The 23,944-nt window shown below is 49.4% G+C and overlaps 1 protein-coding gene across 8 annotated transcripts in view; it reads left to right on the top strand.

The window, feature by feature from the left end:
* Positions 1 to 5,428: 5,428 nt before the first annotated feature.
* Positions 5,429 to 23,944, top strand: part of CARD11 (caspase recruitment domain family member 11) — a 137,673-nt gene continuing 119,157 nt past the window's right edge. For 6 of the 8 annotated variants that reach the window (XM_084818279.1, XM_084818277.1, XM_084818280.1 and 3 more), the window contains exon 1: positions 9,642 to 9,843. The gene's annotated coding sequence lies outside the window, so the exon portion shown is untranslated. Of the gene's footprint in view, positions 5,934 to 8,498; positions 8,766 to 9,641; positions 9,844 to 23,944 lie in introns of those variants that run through there. The other 2 variants (XM_084818275.1, XM_084818276.1) reach the window with 2 other exon arrangements.

The raw sequence follows: 23,944 nt of genomic DNA, 5'->3' as shown, positions 1-23,944 counted from the left end.
CTGAGCCCCCCCATGCCAAGCAGTTCTTCTTCCCTGCTGTCCAGTCACAAGCATAGAGAGCACACCAGCTAGGAGTTAATGGAATGCTTGGCTCCAGGCCTGAGGGCTGCCCCTTTAAGGCAGGGATGGGCAGAAAGTAGATATCTAGATGTTTTGGACTTGAACTCCCAGCATTCCTGACCCTTGACCATATTGGGAGGGGCTTTGGGGAGCTGAAGCCCAAAACATCTGGACATCTTCCTTCTGCCTACCCGTGCTATAAGGTTTGAGGTGTGTTTTGACAGCATTAGTCTTCAACTGGTGGGTTGGGATCACAAGTGGAACATACACTGACTTAAGGTATGTTGCTCCTACAGTTGCTAAATTCAAAGCTGGAGATCATTCATATATGGTTAAATCCCAGTCCTGATATGGCAGGAGACGAGGCAGCCCCAACTTCTCCTGCCTGTTCCATCCCTGGTCCTGTCATCCCACACTTCTGTGCTGTGTGGCATACTTGGAGCCCTGATCCATTATAGCAAGCAGCAAAGAGGTGTGGATGACACAGCCCAGGGAAGGAATGAGGAGGACACATTTTGGCTGCCTTATCTCCTGATGCACAGAGAGATTTTTCCAACTTTTAGTCCAGTATCCAGTTTTGCATCAGTGACACTGCCACCATTCCCTGTTTATTTTAAGGAAAGGAGAAAAAGGGAGAGAGGAGAGATGCATGCACAGGCAGAGATATATGATCAAAAATGAAAAGGTTGCATGTGGCAGAGCATAAGAAGAGCCCTGCTGCATCAGACCCAAGGCCTACCTAGCCCAGCATTGTGTTCTCACAATGGCCAACCAGATACCCAAGAGAAGCCCACAAGCAGGACATGAGTGCAACAGCACCCTCCCGCCCATGTTCCCCAGCCACTGCTTTTACATAGGCAGACTGCCTCTGATACTGGCGGTAGCATAGAGCCATCAGGACTAAGAGCTATCCATAGCCTTGGGTTGGGATTGAAGTTGGATTCCAGGCCTGAATAGGTTGAAGGTAAACATGCTAAGCTTGCAATCTATTGTGGAGCAATGACCACCGTCCTGTGCGAACTGAGCAGCCCCTTGGAACACCAGGGCCACAGGTACACGGCACCGATGTCATTGTTTGCTTGGAAGGAGCTGTGCAGTATTAGCGCTGCGAATGAACAACTGGGGCAGTAGATGGGAGGGTTAAGGCGGGCTTCCCAAGCTGGGAAGAGCAGAGAGCGCAGAGCTGGGGAGGAGGGTGCATGACTAGCATGCAGGACTTGCTTGCGAGTAGATGTTCCTAACAAACCCTGCATGCACATTTGAGGTGGGCAGGCAAGCAGGAAGCCGCTGCCTCCGGAGATTGAGCCTGCGCTGAGAGCAGAGAGCGTGGAGCTGGGGAGGAGGAGAGCACGAGTAGCACGCAGACTATTAACTGCCCAAGCAACAGTGCCCCCCCCCGCCCACCCGCACAAACACAGGCTCAATGAAGTGCTTCTGAGTACATGTTTATGGAAATCATCTGCCCTGCCACCCAGCCTTTCTCAACTGCACAGCTTCGAATCCACAGGCATCCAGCGTTTCTCAGCTGTGAGAGAGGCAGCAACATGGAACTGAAGGCAATGAGCTACTTCCCGGTAGACCTGTTTGCCCCTCTGCTCCCCCCCCCCCCGGCCTCTGCCCCAGGCTACTTTCCCTTCCACCCATCAGCATGGCTTCCACCAGCCTGCTTCTTCAACCCTCTGTAACTGTAGAGCTGCGAAGGAGGAACGGGGAGGGGCATCACTGCAATTTCAATCCGAGGGAGGGACAGACAGCTCAACCCCCTGCAGTGAACCCGAAGCAAGTGAAACCCTCGCAGCAAATGGACTCTGAGAAAACCCAGATTTCTCCATGAAAACTACGACTGGGCTGCGAAGCGACAACTGCATCAGCTGTTGCAAAGATCTTCCCTTCAAAGCGGCATGGGGGCAAATGGCTCATGTAGATGGGGCCTAGGAGAAACATTGTGGGTTGTGCTCAGTGTTAGTCCTACTTAGAGTAGACTCATTGAAATGGATGGGACTTAAGTTAGCCATAGCTAACTTATGTCCCATTTGTTTCAATGGGTCTACTTTAAGTAGCATTAACATTGGGTAAAACCCCGTGATGGTAGAAGCTGACCAAGAATGGAATCATGCAGGGGCTACTCGCCCTCGCTGGAGGTTTTCTAGGGAACCAGAAAGTTTGAAAACCATTGCTCTGGAAGTACCTACATCTTCCGTTGCCCTGCATGGCTCTCTCTCTTAAAAATGCTGTTCTGATCTCACTATAAATAACTTGCCATATGTTAATTGCGATCATGGTGATGACGACGATTTTTACTACCACCTTGCCGATCCCATGGTGTGCAGCTCTTGAGAAAAGAGCCCTCCTGACCTTTTAGCTCAAACTTTTGCGCAATTTCAGTGGGAAGATATATGCCAAACTGTTCTGAGGCCTGTCTTTTGGTGCAGGAATTTTATTTTACTTAATTTGTTCCCATTAAAAATTACGCTACTTCCTCATAAAGAAGAAACACTGACCTATAAAAAACATAGTAGCGAGATATTGACTTCAAGCATTTTTGGGGGGAAAAATCAGCTGGGGGGCGGTCACTGAAGGCAAGAAAGGCTCCTGCTCTGTACATGACAGTTGGAGGCGGGGCGGGTTTGACAGAACAGGCACCTTGAAGAGTCTTGGAGCACTTCACAACTTCAGTCCCTTGCATTCAATACAGTGACTGGTGCAGCGGGGACGAAGAAAGGTGACTTGGTGACTCTGCACAGAGCTGGGAATTGGGAGCTCTCTTCCATTCTGCATGACAGATGTCTTGGGAGACCCTGGAAAGGGAAGTCGCTTGGCTCTTTGTATCACCATTTCCACTCTGTAACATGGGGTTGTTCAAACATTGCAGAAGAGAACATTGCCTGTAAAAAGGTTTGGAAAGAGTGGATTTAAAGCGTTTGAAAAATCCGTATCATGATGAAAAAGTTGCAGGAAGCAAGAAGGGTGCATGCTTGGGCAGAACATTTGCTCACTAGCGCTGATGACAGTTCTGTCTTCAGTGCCCATTGTATTGTATTTATTTATTAATCCCTCTATTTCAGATGTTCAGGCCATAAGTGCCATCGTATAAGATGCCAAAACTGCACCACCTGCACACAGAAAGGTCCCAGGAAAGGGGGGGGGAACCCACCTAGAAATAACACATGGGCCTGTCAGGTGGTCCTGCATCTGGGCACTGACTAAACTTCGACTTGCTTCGCTTCAGTAAGCTTGCTGCACCCTGTGCATTCAGGCCATGCCTAGGCAGCTGTCTGGGCAAAGAGGGCAGCTGCCGCTTCCAGCCGAGGTTCCGGAGTAGCCCTAAAAGTCAGATCCAGTGGAAAACCAGTTCCTTCTGCCAGCTTCTTTGGCCAGTAACAACCTGATGGCAAAGCAGACCGACCTGCAGTTGGATGGAACAGGTTGCCAGGTGCTCAGGTCTAAGTGCTGGCAAGTGTCCGGAACGAGCAGGCGCGGGCCAATCCTGCCCTCTAACGGGACTGGCTGGTAGCCACATGTCAAGGGCTCCTTGGAGGCCTCTGTCAGTCTAATCCAGTAGCCAAGTCCAGACACAGACAAAGGGATTCTTTTCAAAGCTTTATTCTTCTTTTACAACTTAACTCTACAGGTAGCAACTAGATCTGAGCAGCAGAGTACCTATGCCCTAAGTTGGAACAGTTGGTCCCCGTTTGAAAGGGAATTACTGGCAGACCCCTGAACTTAAGGACTAGGGAGAGTCCCTCCCCTTTTCCCTTGGATCCTCGGGGCGCAGCCGTTATTTGCGCGCCAACCAGGCACTGCGCCTCCTTTCCGCGCCCTCCATCTGGCACCGCTCTCTGCGTCTGCATCACGCGTCCACCAAGTCTGCTATCTCTGCTCGGTCACTCCCTGGACTGCTTTCTAATCTAGGAAGGCTGGTGGGAGGAATCTCCGTCAGCTGTGGGCCCTGGGAAAGAGGAGCGCACTCCTCTCCCAGGAGCGACTGCTCTTCCTCAGAATCAGAACTACTCTGGGATTCTTTGGGCTCAGTGTCCACCCTGACACCACACTCTCAGCAACAAGACTCACAGGGTGCAGCAGATCTGAGAGCTTTATGGCAGGCAGTAGCATGTAATTGGCTCCTTGGAAGCACCTGATCACCAGGGCAAGGAGGATTCTGGGTTGTGGTACCAGTATCCCAGCTGGAGTTGCCCGCAGTTTTGATTTATTGTGTGCGATAGACATCCCAATCCCTGGCAGCCGTGGCTTCATGACGGGGTGTTCCTGTGTGAATGCAGCCAGTATTATACATTCCATTTTTAGATATACAGTATATAAACAAGAATGTGTGACGTGGCTGCCAAAGAGAAGTTTGAACTCCCTTCATTTTGGAAGGTGGCTGAAAGCCCGACTACTGTTGATGGAGTACTTAACAGCTTGGGTGAAATTGTGCTAGGGATTCAATGAATCGAATGCAGTGATGTCACGGGAGACAGAAAGAAAGATTAGAAGTTGATGCCATTCCACAGAGAAACATACGCAAAGCTCCCAGAAATGCTCAGTCTTTTGGGCTATTGGAATGCCAAAGGAATCTCTCCCATAAATCCACAGACAGGAACAGACCCCTCCTGGATTTTTGAAACCATCACCCTCAAAGATGTCACCGACACCCCCGGTGCATCTCGCTGTTTGACAGCAAGGGATGTTTCTGATGTGGGCCTGGAGAGGGGAAAAGACTCAGTCCTCAGAAGGGGAAATAATGGAGTGTGGGCCACTACAGTAATTAATGCTAATGATCTTGGAGAAGGCACCGCATATATAAAACATGAGGACAGCATTTAGGGCTGCTGTTCATCTGCTTTAAAATATGTCAAGCGGTGGAAGGTTTATGTGAGGCCTACAGAAGGAGAGCCATGGAGCTGTGACATCCAGGGGGAATGTAAGTGATTCATCCTCAGATCAATAGTTTGTGAAATACATTTCTGGTCCCAAGGGACTGCTGGGTCTGTTACACTGATAAAGAGCTGTATGCTTGGAGAGGGGGGCAGTCTTTGCACAGGCTGTGGGATGGCTCCCCTGGGAGGAGAGAGAAAAGAATAAGCAGCAAGAGATTGGAACTGAAATGAGGGCCCCTCCCAAAGCCAACGGATTCTTCAAAAGGGAATGGCTCAGAGACTGCTGCGACCAAGCCTCCTTCCACCTTACATAAGAACATCAGAATCACCCTTGCTGGATTAGACCAAGGGTCTATCTAGTCCAGCATTCTGTTCACACAGTGGCCAACCAGCTGTCAGCCAGGAAACCACAAGCAGGATGCAAGTGCAACAGCACCCTCCCGCCCATGTTCCTCAGCAACTGACATTGGCATACTGCCTCTGATCCTGGAGGTAGCACATAGCCATCTGGACTAGCAGCCATTGATAGCCTTCTCCTCCAGGAATTTGTCTAATCCTCTTTTAAAGCCATCCAAGTTGGTGGCCATCACTATGTCTTGTGGTAGTGAATTCCGTAGTTTAACATTGACCTTTCCAGTAATAGTCAGGCTGTCCCAAGGACTGGGAAGAGCAGGAGAGGGTGACCCACGTTCGACATGTAGACCTGGAATTCACTTTCAGAACACTTACGGGATATTCCTTCAAAGACCAAGCATGGGAAGAATGGCACTTTATCTATTACAGAGGACAGTCCTCTGTTTTGAAGGGCTGACAGAGGACTGTTCTCTGGTCCGAAGGTGTCCTCTGCTTGAAGAGCTATCCAGTCCAATTCTGGGTTAAAGACAGCAAATGGCTGGAAGGAAGAGCAAAAGGGCCTTGAAGTTGCCCATCAACAGCATCTGCGCATCAGACTGAGCAAGGCCCACCGATCACCTGGTCACCGTCTTCCCCGCTATGGTGAGATGTACTGTATTTCTATTTAAATGATAATAAGTAGTTCTACATTTGCATCTCTATAAAAAACGCGTAATTTTTGGCCTTTAAAAAAAAGTGTATTTCTCTACGGTGAAATTTGCGCAACATTCGGGAAAGTTAGAAAACCGCTCCGCAAGTCCACAGAACCCGCCTGATAGGGGAAAAGCTGGTCCACTGCAGAATCTGCAGGTCAGATTCATGAAAAACTGAACTTGCTTGGTTCCACTGCAGATTTCTCCGACATCCCTTTCTACGTATATTAATTCGGGGGTGAAGTACACAACCAACATTTCTCCCTGCTGTCCCCCTGTTGTCATGCTCTGCTTTCCAACTGCACCGTCTATATTCCTGATATGTTACGGTGAGCAAACACACAAACAGTTTGCTAACCCATAGATAGATAGATAGATAGATAGATACACAGACAGACAGACAGACAGACAGAAGTGCATGTGCATTTTCTCATTTTCTGTGCATGTGCATTTTCTCATTTTCAACTTCCTTAAATCATAGCACTGTCCTCACGACAGGAATAAAATGGAGTTTGTTTCCACTGCCCATTTGCTAAGTACATTTACTTGGGAATAAGCATTGTGTTGTTGTAGAAAAGGATAATATATTTTAAAAGTAAAAAATAACAACAGGAGCATCTGTAGCCATGTGCATACCTGGCCAGCCGCCCCTGACCATAACATCTTTAAAAATAATGAAGAGAGGGTGCTGAGGTGATCAGCGCCAGCCCTGGCATGCCCAGCTGCTGTTGCTGGATCTGTTTGCCACTGCTCCATCACAGTGGAGGCTGGTGGCTCCAATGTCAGTGGGGCGGTGAATCCACTCCGGGGTTCAGCCAGAACCAGTCAGAACTCTAAAGGAGCTATCCAACCTTGGATAACTCCTTTAGAATTCTGACTGTTTCTGACTGAAACCCGGAGTGGATTCACCGCCCGACTGACATTGGAGCTGCAAGCCTCCATGGCCCTATCACCTGCCGCTTTCCAGGAGGTCATTTGGGCTCTCCCTTGGCTGCAGAGCCCTGGACTTCAGCCCCAAAGTCCAGTTCTAGCTGCACCACTGGAGGCACCAGGTGGGTCTCAAACTGTGGTGTACTGGTAAACTTTGAAGTGTGGGTGCTTATCGTGTCAGTTGTAACGGCTCTCTCTAATGGCCTTGGAACATGGGCCAAGGAAAGTGGGAGGGGCATGAATGGAGGGAGAAGAGAGTGGTGGTCGGTTTGAAAACGGGGGAAGGCGGTTGGTGGCCGGGAGGAAGAGGAGGCAAGAAGGAAGCGAAGGAGGAGAAAACAGAAGTCAGGATGAAAAACCAGCAGCGTGGTGGAGAAGGAGACAGTCTGCAGCCCAACGAAGAGTGCACCCCCTCACAGAGGCAGGCGGCCAAGGTCTAGAGAACTGGGATGAGCAACTGTCATTGGTCCAGCTGCCATAGCGCTGCTCGTCCCAGCGAACTGTGGCTTGAAATTGGAGCGGAACGTATTTGGTTCATAGTTCTGTTAATTCTTTACCTGCTGTGATTATTCACCAAACATTCTTAAGTCAATATTGTTAAATACTGATTTGTTCGCCTCTGTGGGGATTGCAACCTGCCCATCCTGGTTATTAACCCCCCCCCCCCTGAAACATCACACAATCCCCATAGCCACACCTGCAAGGAGAGTCCAAAATTGCAGGCAGCTGCGTTGATCCATCTCAACAACCCAGTTCTAGGAGTTTTCATCCGACAGCCAGGAACAATATGGTGTTGCTGGGGAAATTCAGTTTCCCCCTGCTGCAGTCAGGGTTGCAGCTAAGCTCAAAGGGCACAGGGAATTCTGAGGGGGTGGCAGATGACGTCAGCATCCTGCTAATCAAGAGGTGCTGGCACAACATCCCTGCGAGCCCTGGCTCTGCTACACCACTGGCCCCGACCCGGCTCCAGCACCTTACCTCCTGTGTTACCAGTGCCTTGTTCCCATTGCAAGCCTGGCAAACGGAGCTCCGCAGACAGTATCCAACGATGCCATTCTGCAAACTCAAGTAGCGTTAGCGGCACTCCACTGAATCTGTTGCACAAGTGGCTGGCCGTTATGCTTGCACAACTGGTTGTGCAAGGAGTTGCACAATGGGTTGCACTGTGGGTTCCAGAAGCATTATGCACAGCCACTTGTGCAAATGTAACTTTTGTTGGATTCTTCCCTTGTGCATAGTTCAGAACCTAATTTTTGCTAGCACAACTTCATTTGCGCTAATGTCATGAATGATGCAGTTGGATACTGCACTGTGGTTCCATGGCACCATCTAGGCTGCGGTGCCAGCTTACCTAAGTGTTCCATCAGCTGACCCAAAGGACCAATCGTTGCCCACTGAGCCCTATAAAGCCCCAGCCTCAGAACTTGCTCCTTTATCTGAACGAGTCACCACTGATGTGCAGACACAGCTATGTCCTAGCTCATTATCTCCGTTGCTGCTCTGGAACTCAAGCTTTGCCTTTTTGGGACCCCATGCCTGGCTCTGGCCCACTGACATTGAACTTCCCAGAAAGTGACTGCCAAGGCAGGAGATTCTTGTTCTCTGCTTTCACCTGCTGTTCAAGGCATCCTGTAGGCTCTGATCTCGACTGAAACAAGATGAGGCAACCAAGCTCAAACTTGTGACATGACTAATCTCATCGTTGAGGGAAGAGGAAAAAGGATGGCTAAGATAAAGACAACCCACCCATCCCTCACTGCCAGAATCCATATTAGGGCAATACCTTGATTAGGCCAACTCAAAGTCACAAAACAGTGTGCAAGCTTTCAGGTTCTGCAGAACTCTTCCTCAGGTAAGATGGTAAACAAACCCAAAAGTGTGTGTATGGTTGATGTTCAGGTCACAGAATCTGCATGAAGAGTTTAAATGCAGACTCTGCTACTCAGAACACATTTCTGAGCTCAAGACTTCTTTCATTCTCTGTCTTTTGCTCCAGTTGATGGATCTCAGGCTTGGTGGATCCTGCAAGCCTAACATCTGCCCACCAGGGATGTAGGAAGCAGGACTTATTTATTGTTTATTACTTTAAAAAATAATAATAAATATTATCCTGCCTTTTTACATCAAATGGGCTCAAGGCAGCTTGTGATTTAAATTGGGACACATCACAAATAGACCCCAAACCGTAAAATAGCAGCAGTTTCAAACATCACCACAGAGGCGGAATCAATTACTGCGTATTTATTATAACAATAGTTCATATCTAGTGATGTGGCCCTCTCTTGGGCAGATGTTAAACGGACTTCTCCTCGGGAAGGCGTACAGCGAGGACGGCCATGAAACTGATCGCGTCGCTGGTAGCCTTAGACAGTGCGGCAGGGCCACGAGACGAGGAGGGGCCGTGCAAACATGGGAGCGCCTGGCTCGCAGCGCTCCTGGCCACCTGGGGGGTTGACCGGCGAGCCGAGGCTCGCGCTGCCGCCGGGGTCTAACCCCTCGCTCCTGGCGAGGAGTTGCCCACGCGCCCCTCTGGCAGCCTGCGCGCCCCTGGGCTGCGGGGATCTCCGCGCACCTCCGCGCTCCGCGCTGCTTTTAAGAGGCCAAGGGTGCTTTTTTAACCCCTTCCTTTCTCTGCCTCCGAAGCTCTTCACCAGCCTGGCTTCCTGCCGGGTTTTTTCCCCTCCCCGTGCACCCCGCCCCTCCCTGCCCCTCCCTCCCTCTGCAATGTCTCACCCGCGTCCCTCGGCCGTCCGCACCGCGGGACCCTTTGCGCGGCTTCCGGAGACAGGCGGCCGTCGGATCCGCGCAGCGGGCGCCTCCTAGGATGCCTCTCGGCGCGGCCCCCTGGGCGGCGAGCCTGGCCGCTGCTCGGGAGGGCTACTGACGAGGCGGGGGAGGCCCTGCGGCAGGTGCAGCGCCCGGCCTCCGAGGTAAGACGAGCCCCGGGCTTCGGGGCTTCGCCAGCGCAGGCTGGCGGCTCCCATTTTGGCGGGGCGGTGCATCCATGCTGGGTTTCAGGCCGAACCAGCCGGAACTCTAGCGGAGCTAGCCAAGGCGCTGGGCCTATTGGGGGGACACGGTTCAGCACCTTGCATAGCTCCCTGGGAGTTCTGGCTGGTTCGGGCTGAAACCCAGGATGGATGCACAGCCCCACCGAAACCAGAGCCACCAGCCTCCACTGGTATGCACGGCGCAATCCTACGCATGTTGAGGCAGAAAGAAGCCCCGCGGCGCCAAGCATGGCTGGCCGGGGGATGCTGGGAGTTGTGGGACTTCTTTTCGCCTAAACACGCACCCTCGTCTGGCTGCTTCTGCCCCGCTTCGGTTTCTCTCTTCCACAAGAGCGCTTTGAAGCAAAATTCCTCGGCAATGTCTCCTCCCGGGGGCCCGGGGGGGGGATCGCTGGGGCTCCCTTCTTCCCCCCTCCTCGGCCCTTGTTGGTTAGGATTGTCTGCTGCGTTCCTGGCTGCTCTAGCTCGCACAGTCCGAGTCACAATAGCGTGCTTGCTTACTCGCGAGTAAATCCAGCCACGCCATTGGGGGAAGAGGCGGCGACCCTTCTTCACCCCACAAGCAGCTTCTTCACCCCACAAGCAGCTATGCGGTTATTACAAGGAATCCGAGACAGATGCTCTTAAAACACACCCCACCCGCCCCTTTGGAGACATGATCTTGAGCCCGAAGAGGCAACCTGGAGCCCTCCAGATGTTTTGGACTACAGTTTCCATAAGCCCCAGCCAGTATCGCCACTGGACACAGAAGATGGGGGTGGTTTTCCCTCCAAAACATCTGGAGGGCACCAGGTTGCCTATCTGATCTTGAGTTTATCCACAGGGGGCAGGTCTTTTAACCTTCCCTCGTTCTTCCCACTCACAGCTCCTTGCACCCACCCAAATGATCTCCATCAGCTGGAGAATTCCATGTTCAGGCATCAGATGTACAGCTGGGTAAACAGCTTCTATATGCCAGGGAAAAGGAAGTGGTGGGGAAATCTCCCGCAGTTGCCTCAAGCTTTAGTCCCCTCAGCTGCCTCAAGCCTTAGCCTTCAAGCCTACTACATCCTTCCCCAACCTTGTACCTTCCAGATATTTTGGACTTCAGCTCCCATCAGCCCCAGCTAGTGGGGCTAGTGGCCAGGAATTCAGGGAGTTGTGGTCCAAACCATCTGGGGGGTACCAGGTTATGGGAAAGGTTGCCCCCCTGTAATGAAACCTAAGGACATTTTGCTGAAATGGTGTGCCCTTCCTGTTTACTCCAGACTCTGTTTCCCTCTGCTGCCTTTGTGGTCTGCCATCTGTTGAATTTTAGATTGTAAGCTCCTCAGGGCAGGGCCTGTGTAAAGGACAAAGCACACCGATGACACTATATCAAGATGCTGACCACAACCCACCCCCCACTCTCCACTCTCCACCAAACTGAAATTGCAGTCTTGAGTTGGACTTGCAGCCTTTGGCAGGATTTGCTTTTGAGCATGCATGCATTGAAGCCATCTACAAGAATTCTATACAACTCTCCCCTTCCTTCTCTTTATGTAATTTGTAGGGGGAGGGCAGGAGAAAACTCAAGTCTGGCTAGAACCTCGTCCTCTTATTTGGAATCCTAAGTACTGATGGGTAAGGACTCGGTCTTGTCCCATGGTGAGGGGAATGTGCTCTGTGCCTGCGTTGGACTGAAACTCTATTATTCTATTATAATAATAGTTATATTATTCTCAACGTCTCAACGACGTGCAGGTTTACTGTTTGGAGGGAGATCCGGGTTGGCTGGTTGGTTTGTTGTAGGATCCAGAAATGTTGTCCCCCATCTGCTGTCTGAAATAGTGCAGTCCGCTCCACCGTTTCAATACACTACCGCTTCATTCTCCTAAACGTGTAGACCGGACCTACCTCATCATTACACCAAGGGCAGATAAACTTCAGCCTTGCAGGAGGTACTTTGTATATTTCTACTGGAACTCCGAGATCTACCAAATGGAGCCAGGAGGCAAAATAGTGGCTCCAGAGGTGGAACTGCTGCAAATACATACTTACATCTGAGTTACGGCACAGCAGGGCTCCCAGCATTCTTCTCAGCACCAGAACTCCGCTCACGGTCCAAGGAGGCTAATGTGCATATGTGGCTTGGAGAAGTTGCCTTGCTGCTGCTGCTGATATTGTTCAGCAATTAGGAGTCATAAGCCATTACAGATCTACTGCTAAATCACTTGAAGATGTACCTGGGAGATCCCCATTTACCTTCTGGTTGCCCCTGCCCTAAAACATGCCCCAGATCCCTTCGCAATGCTCAGATGTTTCTTGGCAGAGAAATGTTGGCAGAGCAATCCCGATCTGCCTTCTGGCTCCTCCTGGCTTACAACACCCTTCTAAATGGAGAGCCAGTGTGGTGCAGAGGTTAGGGTGTTGGACTGGGACTAGGGTTCTACTCCCCTCTCAACCTTGAAGCTCAACTGGGCGACTTTGAGCCAGTCACTGACTCTCAGCCTAACCAACCTCACAGGCTTGTTGTGGGAATAAAAATGGAGAGGAGGACCACGTAAGCCACTTTGGCTTCCTTGCAAGAGCAAAAAAGGTGGGATAAAAAGGTTAATTACATATATTCCAGATGTGTTGGACTGCGGCTGTCATGCTGGCTGGGAATTGTGGGAGTTGTAGTCCAACACATGTAGAAGGTGACAGATTGGGAAAGGTTGGACTAGCCAATAGATGTGATCTCTCTCTCTCTCTCTCTCTCTCACACACACACACACACAGGCCCATAGCCAGGGGGAGCTAAATTTTCTCTTCCCCCCCATTCCCCCCCCCAAACAAATAGTTAAAAAATAGTTTACTATTTTGTCTTGGAAAGACCTGAAAACCAGATGAACTACCCCCTACCTTTTTTGCGCCCCGCCCAACGTTTAGGCTGGCTTCAGGCCTGCACACTCTCTCTCAATGCATATACACTTTCCCCCTACCCCAGTGTGCTCTTTCGGGAAAGGAAATGTGACATAAGGCTTACCTTATAAATGCTCCTTTTTATGTTTCTCATTCGCAGTCTTTTTTTTTCTTCTGGCCTCCTATACACTCTTGTTTCCTTCCCACAGCATCGCGCTCTTGCTGGGTACATTGCTGTTCACTGTGCGCTAATATTCCATTTGCACTCACTGCTGTTTCCTCCTAGTCTCCGATTGCTCTGGGGCCCATGTGTTTCTTTTCTGTCCATCCCTGTCTTACTCTCTCCTTTGTTCTTCCCTTTTTCACCGATGAAGAGGAAAATGACAGTTTTGACTGGCTAGGGTGAAGAGGATAGATTGTTTGTTGATAACAATTCTATCTATCTCACACACGGGTGGGTGGGTGGCACTCTGCACATGATCAGAGGCACTTCCTCTTATGACTATTGGGGCTAAGCCCTTGTAAACAGATTCTAGGGCTTGATCACTAATGAGAGTTACCAGAGTGCCCTCATAGATCTTTTAACTGCCCTGCAGCTAGGGGGCACCAGTTCAGTGTACAGTTATCTGGGGGAGGTGGGGGATTCTCGGCAGAGTTCTTGGATATGTTTCAGCATTATGTTGTAAGAAAGCACTATATTGAAAGAGTATTTGTTGAGGTTGCTTTTTATACTTCGTAAGAATTACAGCAATAATACCCACGCTTATTGCAAGGTATAATCTGTGGGAACAGGATGCAAGTACCGTGCTAAACCTAAGCGAGTCTGAGTTTGGTTTATACCTAGGTGAGAGACTACTGGGAAACCCCATGTACACCTTGAGTTCCACGGAAGAAAGGCAGGATATAGATGTAATAAATAAAGGAAGGTCAAAGAGTCATTCTTTCTTCGTTTGATTTTTTTTAAGTAAAGGGATTACTGCTCTTCATATGAATGCCTAGTAGCTATAGGTCCATTTAACTGTTCAGAACAGCAGTCAGTATATAGAAGAGCTGGGCAGATGTTTACAAGGAATGGAAGGACCAGTCCCTGCCCCCAAGGGGCTTACAATTTAGAAAATGATGCCAGGGAAGAAACAGAGGTAGGGGTGAGAAATGGAGGCAGAGCAAACAGAAGCAGTAGAAGAATAAAATGAAGCATTTGAAGCATTATATAAAGCAGGCTCTGAAACTCTCTGCCCCCTCTCTGTTGTCCTTCTTCTGGCAGGCAAAAATGTTTTTATTCAGGCAAGCTTTTGGAATATAAGCCGGAATGAAGGGGGATTTAATTGGTTGGTGCTGTTTGTTTCTTCTGTTGTGTTTTTAATGTATTTGTTATTATGTTTTCATGAAGCTTTTGTTTTGTTTTGAAGCTGGATTTGATTGTTAACCACCTTAGGTGCCATCTTGTGGGGTGGAAAGGCAGGATAGAAATTAAATATACAAACTTCTACAGCAGTTTCAAGTGTTCAAAGACCTCAACATGCGTTGTCTAGTTGTAATCCTTAACAACAACCCTATAAGGTAGGCTGGTATTATTAGCCCCCATATTGCAGATGCAGGAGACTGAGAGGGGCTTGCCTAAGGAGGTCCACCTAGTCATGGCAGAGACGAGATTTAAACCAGAGGCCCCCTGGTTTATCGCTCAGTTGCTTAGCCACTACACCTACAGTAAGTACATCTAACTGCTATAATTGCATGAGAAAGCTGGTGCAGCCACAGGGCTGCGCCAGCTCTCTTATGCCATTACTGCAGTTAGACATCCTTAGGTGTAGTTACAGTAGAGCAGCCTTCTCCAACCTGATGCCCTCCAGATGTGTTGTACTGAAGGATGTGCGAATCAGCGAAACCCCAGCTCGCCGAAGTTCTCTGAATTCCATCTCGAAGCTTGACCCGCGTTCTGGCATGAGTCTGTATCAGATCGTGAGCTTTCTTTTCTTTTCTCATGCACATTTTTCAAACATCCACAGTATTTTGTGTGCATTTTTCAAATGTGCACATGCTGTCAAACACATTGGGGCGGGGGGGGGGTTGTCCGTGACTTGCATTGCAAGCTTGGACATGTATGGGCTTCGACGGCAGATTGCATCTGAGCCCGTGTTTGGTCTGGAAGGTACAAACTGGATACATCCCTGATTGAAAATGAACAGAAACAAGTTTCTCTTACATCTGTAGTTGGACTACAATGCCCATCTTTCCCAGCCAGCTTGGCTGCATGGGAAAAATGTGGTCTGAACTGAAATGTGGCCCCTTAAATGGCATCGCGGCCTGTAGCCGCAAACAAGGTTTCTTTTTCTGCCTTGCTTTTACTCCAGCCTCATTGCACCTTCCCCTCCCATGATGAGGCACATGGTTATACAACCTGCCCCAGCAGGTAGGAGGAAAAGACAGGTGATGGGGCTGGGAGGCGAGAGGAGCAGAGTCCCCTGTGGCTGTGCGGATGATTAGACAGGAGGGCTTTTTGGACTGCAGCCAGTCAGGCCTCCTCAAGAACACAAACGACCCCAGCTCCAAGTATTACTCTGATGTGACCATCTCCCTATCTGGTGTGGCAGACGGCCAGAATATATGTCACACACCACCAAGTCAGCGTGTCTGTCAGAGTGGCTGCTTGTGAATCCCCCCCCCCCCCCGGAAATGCATCATCAAAAAAAGAGGCCAAGAGGACAATAATTTGCATAAACTTTGCATATGGCTACCGGTCTGCTTTCGGGCAGGACTCAAAGTGCTGGTTATGACCTATAAAGCCCTATATGGCTTGGGACCAGGCTACCTGAACGACCACTGTCTCTCATATGAGCTTGCCCAGTCCTGAAGATCTTCTGGAGAAGCCTTCAGAGGTGCGTTTGATGGCGATGCGAGAGAGGGTTTTTTCGGTGGCCGCTCCCAGGCTGTGCAACTCCCACCCAAGAGAGGCTGGGTTGGTTCCCTCACTGCCGTCCTTCCGATGGCAGGCAGGGGCTGCTGTATTCAAGAAGGCCGTTGGCCTGTACCTGGTCTGTGGGTTGGGTGCTGTTTTTCTTCCGTAACTGTTATGCTTTTATTGTATTCTAATGTGTCTTATTGTTTGAATCTGTTCAAAATTGTTTTGTGAGGCGCCTTGGGAGCCATTTCTCGGTAGAAAGGTAGGGCATAAGCCAAATAAATAAATACATAAAACAGATGCAAATTTAGAAATAATTATTGTAATTCAAATAGAAACCCAGTCCACCTCACCATAGTGCAGAAGACTGCGGCCAGGTGATCCATGTGCCTACCTCTTGTCCTGATGACTATGTGCTACCTCCAGTACCAGAGGCAGTGAGCCTCTGTGCACCAGTTGCTGGGGAACATGGGTGAGAGGGTGCTGTTGCACCCGTGTCCTGCTTGTGGATTCCTGGTCGACAGCTGGTTGGCCACTGTGTGAACAGAATGCTGGACCAGAGAGACCCTTGTGTCAGGGTGGAAACTGAGCCCAGAGAGCCCCAGAGCAGTTCTGATTCTGAGGAGGAACAGCAATCCATGGAAGAGGACCCAGCTCATCCCTCACAGGCTCAGCACCTGGCAGAGATTCCTCCTGCCAGCATTCCAGGGATAGTTAGTGACCTGGGTAGTGAGGGAGTGCAGGAGGGGGGCTTCTTAGACGCTCGACGCAGATGCAAAGAGCAATGAGCAATGAAGGGTGCGGAAAGGAGGCGTAGCGCCCGTTTGGTGCGCAAGCAACGGCCGCTTCCCATGGACCCAAGGGAAAGAGGGAGGATCTCTCCCTAGCCTATAAGTTCTGGGTCTTCAAGTGACTCTCTTTCAAATGGGGATCAACTGCCTGCCTGAAGCTTAGTCCACACTGCTGTTCCTTGCTTTAGCCACTGGTGATTAGCAACTGAAAGAGTCATTAAGCTGTAATGGGATTAAAGCTTTGAAGAGAATTCCCTTTCATATCTGTCTTGAGTTGGCTATTGGAATCTACTGAGAGAGGCCGCCAAGGCGTTCCTGACACCTTGGTCTGACCCAGCAGGGCTCTTCTGATGTTCTGATGTTCTGTTCAGTCTGCTGCCCAGGTGGTCATTGGTGATGGGCAACTGTTTTTTTTATCTTTAATTGGTCAGGACAAATAGAGGACAGCCCTCTGTAAAAGAGGGCACATGCGTGTTCTCCTTTACAGAGCATCTGGGTGTATCACAGGGTGGGTAGGCCCCTTGGCCTTGTAGGCCCCTTCCAACCCTACTATTCTATGATTCTATTCTATGATTCTATGGGGAAATCCATTTCCTTCAGGGCAAAACCTTATGCTGATGTGCAGCTGCCCCAGGGTTTCTGTCTTGCCACCTGGTGCTGCAGGGGCAGTTCCAGAAGGTGCTGGTGTTGTCCTCCCCTGCCGCCCTGTATCCTGCCTTCTTGATGCACGAGTTCCCTTGCAGCTCCTTGTCCTACATCCTGCTGTGTCAAAGCCTGTAATGAAGCACTCCGTCAGGATAACTGATGGACAATAGCTCTGTATCCTCGGACCGTGTAAACAAGTTGTATAGCTCCCGGCCTTGCACTGTTTTATTGCTTACTAGGAGGTTTAGCATTGACCTCTGTTGGGTTGGCTAGGGTTCATTAAAGGGCCTTTTTTCCCCAACTGCTTTTTCTGATCCTTTGTTTTTCACTATTTTTGGTAACACTCGGTAGTTTATTTTCAGCTCTGTTGATGGGATGCTTGCAAGCAGATATGCCTAAAGTGAATTTCTAGTTTCTTGCCTGCCTCGAACATTCTCCCTGCTCAAACCGCTTTTCTCCCTCCAGCTCGGGTCAATAGTTTTAATGGGGTGAACATTTTTGGGAAGTTAGCCTTTCTGTTTTCAATTTGTTCATGGGCTTTTGGAGTTATAATGGGTTGCTCTCACAGGTGCGTAATTGGTACCTGTGGCACAAAGCCAACGGGTTGTAAAAAAGCCTTTCTTTCTACTTCACATGCTGCAGTCTTTTTCTTCTTCTTGATCCCCTCGCTTCTTAAAAAGAAATCCACCCCTTAGAAATCCACCCCTTTGCATAATAGCATGAGAAAGCAATGACAAGTGCATTTCAAGATATCCATTGTCCTAACCTGGCCCCTTTCTTGGAGGCCTATAATAGCATTGTACCTGGCCCTATTGGCCTGACTAATTGTTTAAAAGAGTTGCAAGTTGCCAGATCATATGAAATTGTTATTTTATCTATTTTATCAATTTCTTAGGCACCACCCAAAGCGTGTGCTTTTTTTTTTTTTTAAGAGTAGGGGAGTAAAAATAAGATGAAAACTAAGAAGTTAAACCAAAACCAGTGGAAGAGGTGGGGTCTGAGTAGTTTTGGAAGGGGGTGGCATTGAGAGAGAGAACAAACACAAATGCTCACTGTGTAAATTGTTCTGGGATGGAATTTCATTTCTGGACATACAGGCCAGCAAGAGAAGAAGGAGACTTTGGGACAGCAAGGATGGTAGAGACGAACAGCGGATCATGTAAGAGGAATTCAGGGCAGACAGCAAGGATGGGGAAAAGCTGCAGTTAAGCAGAGGTGGCATCAAGAGTCGGCATCATTGGGCATATGCCATGGCCCATGCCCTGGCCGAGGGCCACTGCCAAACCTAGAGCTGCCCCTGCTGCTGCTTCTCCTGCTTGCTGTCTCTGCCCGTTCACTTGCCGCAGTTAAACTGTGGAATTCGCTTACACAAGATGTAGCGATGGCCACCCATTTGGATGGCTTTCAAAGGAGACTGGACAAATACATGCAGGATATGGCTATCGACAGCTACTGATCCTGATGACTCTATGCCACCTTCAGTATCAGAGGCAGTGCCTATGTACACCAGTTGTTGGGGAACATGGGCCGGAGGGTGCTGCTGCACTCACGTCCCGTGGGCAGCTGGTTGGCCACTGTGTGAACAGATGGCTGGACTGGATGGACCCTTGGTCTGATCCAGCAGGGCTCTTCTGACGTTCTTATGCCCTCTCTGAGCAGGCAAGCAGTGATGGGAGAGAGGAGATAGTGCAGCAGTAATGAGGAGGGGCCGCGGTGGCTTAGTGGTTAAGACGCTGAACTGCAGACTGGAAGGTCGGCAGGTCAGCAGTTCGAGACCCGAGTGCCGCGTGACGGAGTGAGCTCCCGTCTTCAGTCCCAGCTTCTGCCAACCTAGCAGTTCGAAAGCAAGAAATTGCAAGTAGATAAATAGGTACCGCCTTGGCGGGAAAGGTAGCAGCGTTCCGTGCACCTCGGTGTTCAGTCATGCTGGCTACATGACCACGGAAGCGTCTTCAGACAGCGCTGGCTCTTCGGCTTAGAAACGGGGATGAGCACCGCACCCTAGAGTTGGACACGACTGGTTGGGGACACCTTTACCTTTTAATGAGGAGGGGGGCCCAGTGCAGGGAGGGGGGCCCATTGATGGCACCTTGACCATGCCCCCCCCCAAACCTAGAGGCAGCCTTGAAGCTAAAGGCGAGGAGCTTCTGTCAGGTGTACACTGGGAAGGCAGTGTGGAGATTTACAAAGGGGTGTTGCATGGTTGGATCTGAGTGATGGATGATTTGGGGCACTGGGATTTTACAGTGGAGGAGATAGGGCCAAGGTCCTGACAGTTTCACAGAAACCTCAGCTATCTTAAGGAGCGCCTCCAGCAGCACCAGACAGGCCGCTTAACAAGATCAGCCTCGGATGGCCTTCCCATCAGCCAGGACAGCTAGATTGCTGGGGACAAGGGAGAGAGCTTTTTCTGTGGTGGCCCCCACTCTGTGGAACTCCCTCCCTAGGGAACTCCGCCATGCCCCCTCTTTAATGAGCTTCTGCCGTGCATTAAAAACATGGTTGTTCAGGCAGGAATTTGGGGTGGGTTAGGGTATTTTAGAAAATGTTTTTATTGTAGAATTTTATTGTTTTAAACTGTTTTATTGTATGCTGTACATCGTCGTCCAGAGTGGCTGGGTGACCAGCCAGATGGGCGATTAATAAATTTAATAATAATATAATAATATAATAATAATAATAATCAGTGGGTTAATGTGGCTCAAGTGTCTTCCACACCAGTCCAACTCCAGATGTGTTGGGTTGCAACTCCCATGATACAACAGTTGCATCTGGTGGGCAATAAATGGGGGGAAGGCTGCGCTGTACGTCTTCGGACTGGCGGACCTGGTGCAGTCTTTTGGCAGTGAAGAAATTAGCATTGTCATGGCCAGCCGTTGTCGCAAGTAGGAAAGCCAGCTTTTCCAGCTGTGCCTCTCGGGGCAGCCTGATGCTCAGGCGTTTGTGCTGATCTGCCCATGTGCAGAAAGCTTCACCTGTGGATTTCAGCACACGCATGTTCCCTTAAAGGTTCAAGATGGAACAGCTGGCGACCTTGGTTACAAGTTCCATGTTGCCGTGAAACAGCCTTCCTCAACTCGGTGTCGAATGATGTTTGGGATTACCACTCCCAGCATACCGACTGTGCTGGCTGGGGCTGATGGGAGCTGAAGTCCAGAATACCTGGAGGGCTCCAAGTGGGGGCAGGCTGCCATTAAAGAATGCAAGGGTGGACTGGTAGACTGAGAGTAACGAAAGGGAAAAGGAAAAAATGCACAATCAATTCTAATAGGCTCCTTCTTCTGTCTGCTGCATAGTAACCTGATGCAAAAAGAGGAACGTATCAAACATTGCCAGAAGGCTATCAAAAATGTCAATCCGAGAATGCAATCCTCAAGCCAATGGCTCTGAAAGGCATTCTGGCAGCTTCCCTGGAATTACTCCAGTGTAAATCCGCTTGAGGCTCATGGCCTGTCATGTTTGCTGTGCCTTTGTTGCAAAGGTTAGATATACATAGCATTGTCTAAGGAGGCTAAGAAGTTGCTTCTAGTTGCTGGGGACCAGCCTGGTAAAGCAAAAACGGCATTGTATTGACAGGTGCTTTGGATCCTTTGTCCCTGAAGACCCATTCAGAGATGTGTTCTCCATTTACACAAAGCAGCCGTGTTATTTAGCAAGGGCAAAGAGGGGGAGAAAAGTAACATTTCAAAGTAAATATAGGCTAAAGATGATTAACAGGATTAGGAGCACAGTTATCTGCCTTCCTTTGGGCAGCAGAAGCTTTGAGCCAGGCACAAGAACAGCGAGATCGGGAACAAAATTCCCATGTGGGCTGGCTGGCAAAATGGATTTGGAAGTTCAGCCTCCAGCACTAATACAGCATCCTCTGTAACTGGGTCTGTAAAAACAAGACCTCTATCAGGGCCAATCAGCATGCATGATAAAGCAGCATGAAAGCTTTCAGTTTATACAGAACTCTTCCTCAGGCTTTATCCCTCACTGCTCCTTATTAGGCCTGGAGCTCCCTCCCTCCATGCGTATAACAGCCTCCCCCAACCTGGAGCCCTCCAGATGTATTGGACTATAAGGACAGAGGACAGCCCTTTGGGACTTCATTCCCAAAGTCCCAATGTCATACTAGTTTGCTGTTTGCGGGGAGATCTGGGTTTGTTTCTTTGCTGTAGGGTTCAAAACTGGTATTCCCCACCTGCAGGATGAAGAGTTGTAGTCCAACACATGGAGAAGCCTGGCTTATATGATGCCACCTCTCTCTCTCTCTCTCTCTCTCTCCAAATACCTCCTCAAAACTGCCATCTTAATCCTGATCTCCAGCTAAAATGAAACCTAGAGCTGCCATTCTATGTAGTTTAAGTAAGTCTCACAGAACTAAATAAGACTTCTCTGTGAGTAAACATGTGTAGGCATATGCTGTACAAACATATGGCACTTTCTGTTACCCTCGCTTCGCCCATTGTGCTCTTCTCTCACCCTCACCCACCCACCCGCCACCCTGGTTCTAACTCGGTAGTGATTGGGTTCACACAACAAGATAATCCACACTCAGTGGTTGAGCTCAGGTTGTCGTTGAACCGTGGGTTGTTGAACCATGGGTTACTGTGAACCCAGTGGGTTCAGACAACATGATAACCCACAGTTCAGCAACAACCCACGGTTCAGCGACAACCCACACTCAACCCTTGCTCAACTACTGAATGTGGGTTATCGTGTTGTGCAAACCAACCCAGTCACTACCAACCTTGAGACTGTAAATCCTTTGGGGCCAGGATCTGTCCTTTGCTTCTGTTACTCTGCAAAGTGCCAAGTACATGACAGTGCATAAGGTGGCCGCCTATGCAACGCCCCCAAAGAGGACAAATTTGCCTAAAATGTGCATATGCTAATTTATATGTATAGATGCCAATTTAGAAATAATTACTATAATTTCAACAGAGCTACAATGCATCTCCTCATAGTGGAGGAAGACTGCGACCAGGCGAGCTGTGTACCTGCCTGTTCAGCCTGCGGTCGAGGTGCTGGCTCTTCCCCTGCCACATTGTTTTAGTGGGAAGGCAGGAGATAAATTACCTTAAATACCGAGGAAAATCACCCCATATCCTCACAGCAATCTCAGTTCTCTAGTTGCCCGTCCTTCGGTAGCCAAAACAGCAGCACCCCCGTGTAAGAGGGAGTTACTGCCAAGGTTGGGGGAATTCAAAGTTTGGCAGAAGTACCAAAAACCTTTTGGAACATTAATACTCCAACAATAATACTCAAAAACAATACTCAGTAATAATACTCAATAAAATGAAATAATGCTCCATAATAATACTTTAAAAACCCATCCCCATGAGGGCCAGTGAAGACTGAATGAGCTTGCTCAGTTGGCATGGAATGCTGGCCAACTGTTGAAGGGGGCCAGAACTGGGGGAGGGAGGGGGAATGGAAATGACTCCTGAACAGGAGAACTCCACACTGTAACCTTTTGTGAAGAACTTGTCCACCAGTCCCATTTCATTAACAACAATGGTTTGGAATCCGTCGGCTGCTCATGCAATAGGTTCCTTTCACCTCCCTGTTGACATTCCCAGGTTTGGGGGGCCTCTGGAACAGCAAGGGATAAGGCATGGAGGGCAGCAGTGGGAGGGGAGAATTGGCAAAAACCACGCAGAGGCACCTTGAGCAAACAGGGTCCCACAGGTAAGAGGTCCCTCTATTCCTTATTTTTGCCAACTTCCCCCATGCCATCCCGGTGGGTCCATCTGCAGCAGCATTAGGGAATTCTGGGGACTCCAATGAGAGGGAATCGGGGGAAGATCTAGCATGGCCACTTTGCAGAGGTGTTTGAAGGGCTACCAGAGGGCAGTCCTATATTTGAAGGTGTCCTCTTTGGAAGAGCTGTAGCCAGACCAAGCCTGGATTAAAGATAAAGCATGTGCCTGATCTCCGAAGCTAAGCAGGGTCAACCCTGGGTAGTACCCTGGGTAGTACTTGGATGGGAGACCATCCGGGAATCAGGCTTCCTGCACTGAGCAGTGGGTTGGACTCGATGGTCTTGTAGGCCCCTTCCAACCCTATGATTCTATGAAGAAAGAACAGCAGGGGCCTTGAAGTTGCTGCTTGTCTTCCATTAGCACCCGGACAGCAGATGAAACAGGCACACAGGTTGCCTGGTCTTCCCCACTATGGCAAGTTATATTTCAGTTCTGTTGAAATTAGAGTCACTATTTCTAAATCTGCATCTGTACGTATAAAGTAGCATAGACAAATTTTGTGCAGATCTGCATCCTCTTCTTTGGCGATAAAAACGTGGCCACCCTCTCTGGACCCAAGTTGATAATGATTATTTCTTAATCACCAAAACAACAACAACACACACACACACACACCGCACAAGGCACTGTGTGATATAAAACAACATTCACAAAATCCTGCCCATAGGCTTACTGTCAAAATGAACAGACACATAAAGAAAAGGGAAGGGGTAAGAATAGACAGCTGGGGAAGAGACAGACGCTATGGCTGCGATCCTATATACACTTACAACTCAGCCCTATTGAATTCAGTGGGGTTTACTTCTGAGTAAATGATGTGTACGATTGTGGTGCATGATTCCCATTGCAACTGCCACTGCTGCTCTTAATCTGACCTGTCCTGCAGCCTGGACATCACTTCTCTTTTCCCCAAACTGCTTTTGCATCGAAGGACTGTCTCCCTTTGTCCTTTTTGGGTGCTGATGTGAACTTGTCGAGCTGCAAAGTGTTGCTCTGACACTTCCCCAAATAGGGGAAGTGTGAAAGCGTACGTGGAAACTTTGCAGCATCCGTTCTAGTGCTAAACACAAGTG

Source organism: Heloderma suspectum, chromosome 12 (assembly GCF_057233095.1).
Source record: "Heloderma suspectum isolate Gila_16-S chromosome 12, 16-S_ref, whole genome shotgun sequence".
NCBI lineage: Eukaryota > Metazoa > Chordata > Lepidosauria > Squamata > Helodermatidae > Heloderma > Heloderma suspectum.
Note: the sequence above shows the minus strand (reverse complement) of the source record. Positions and strands in the feature narration are given on the sequence as shown.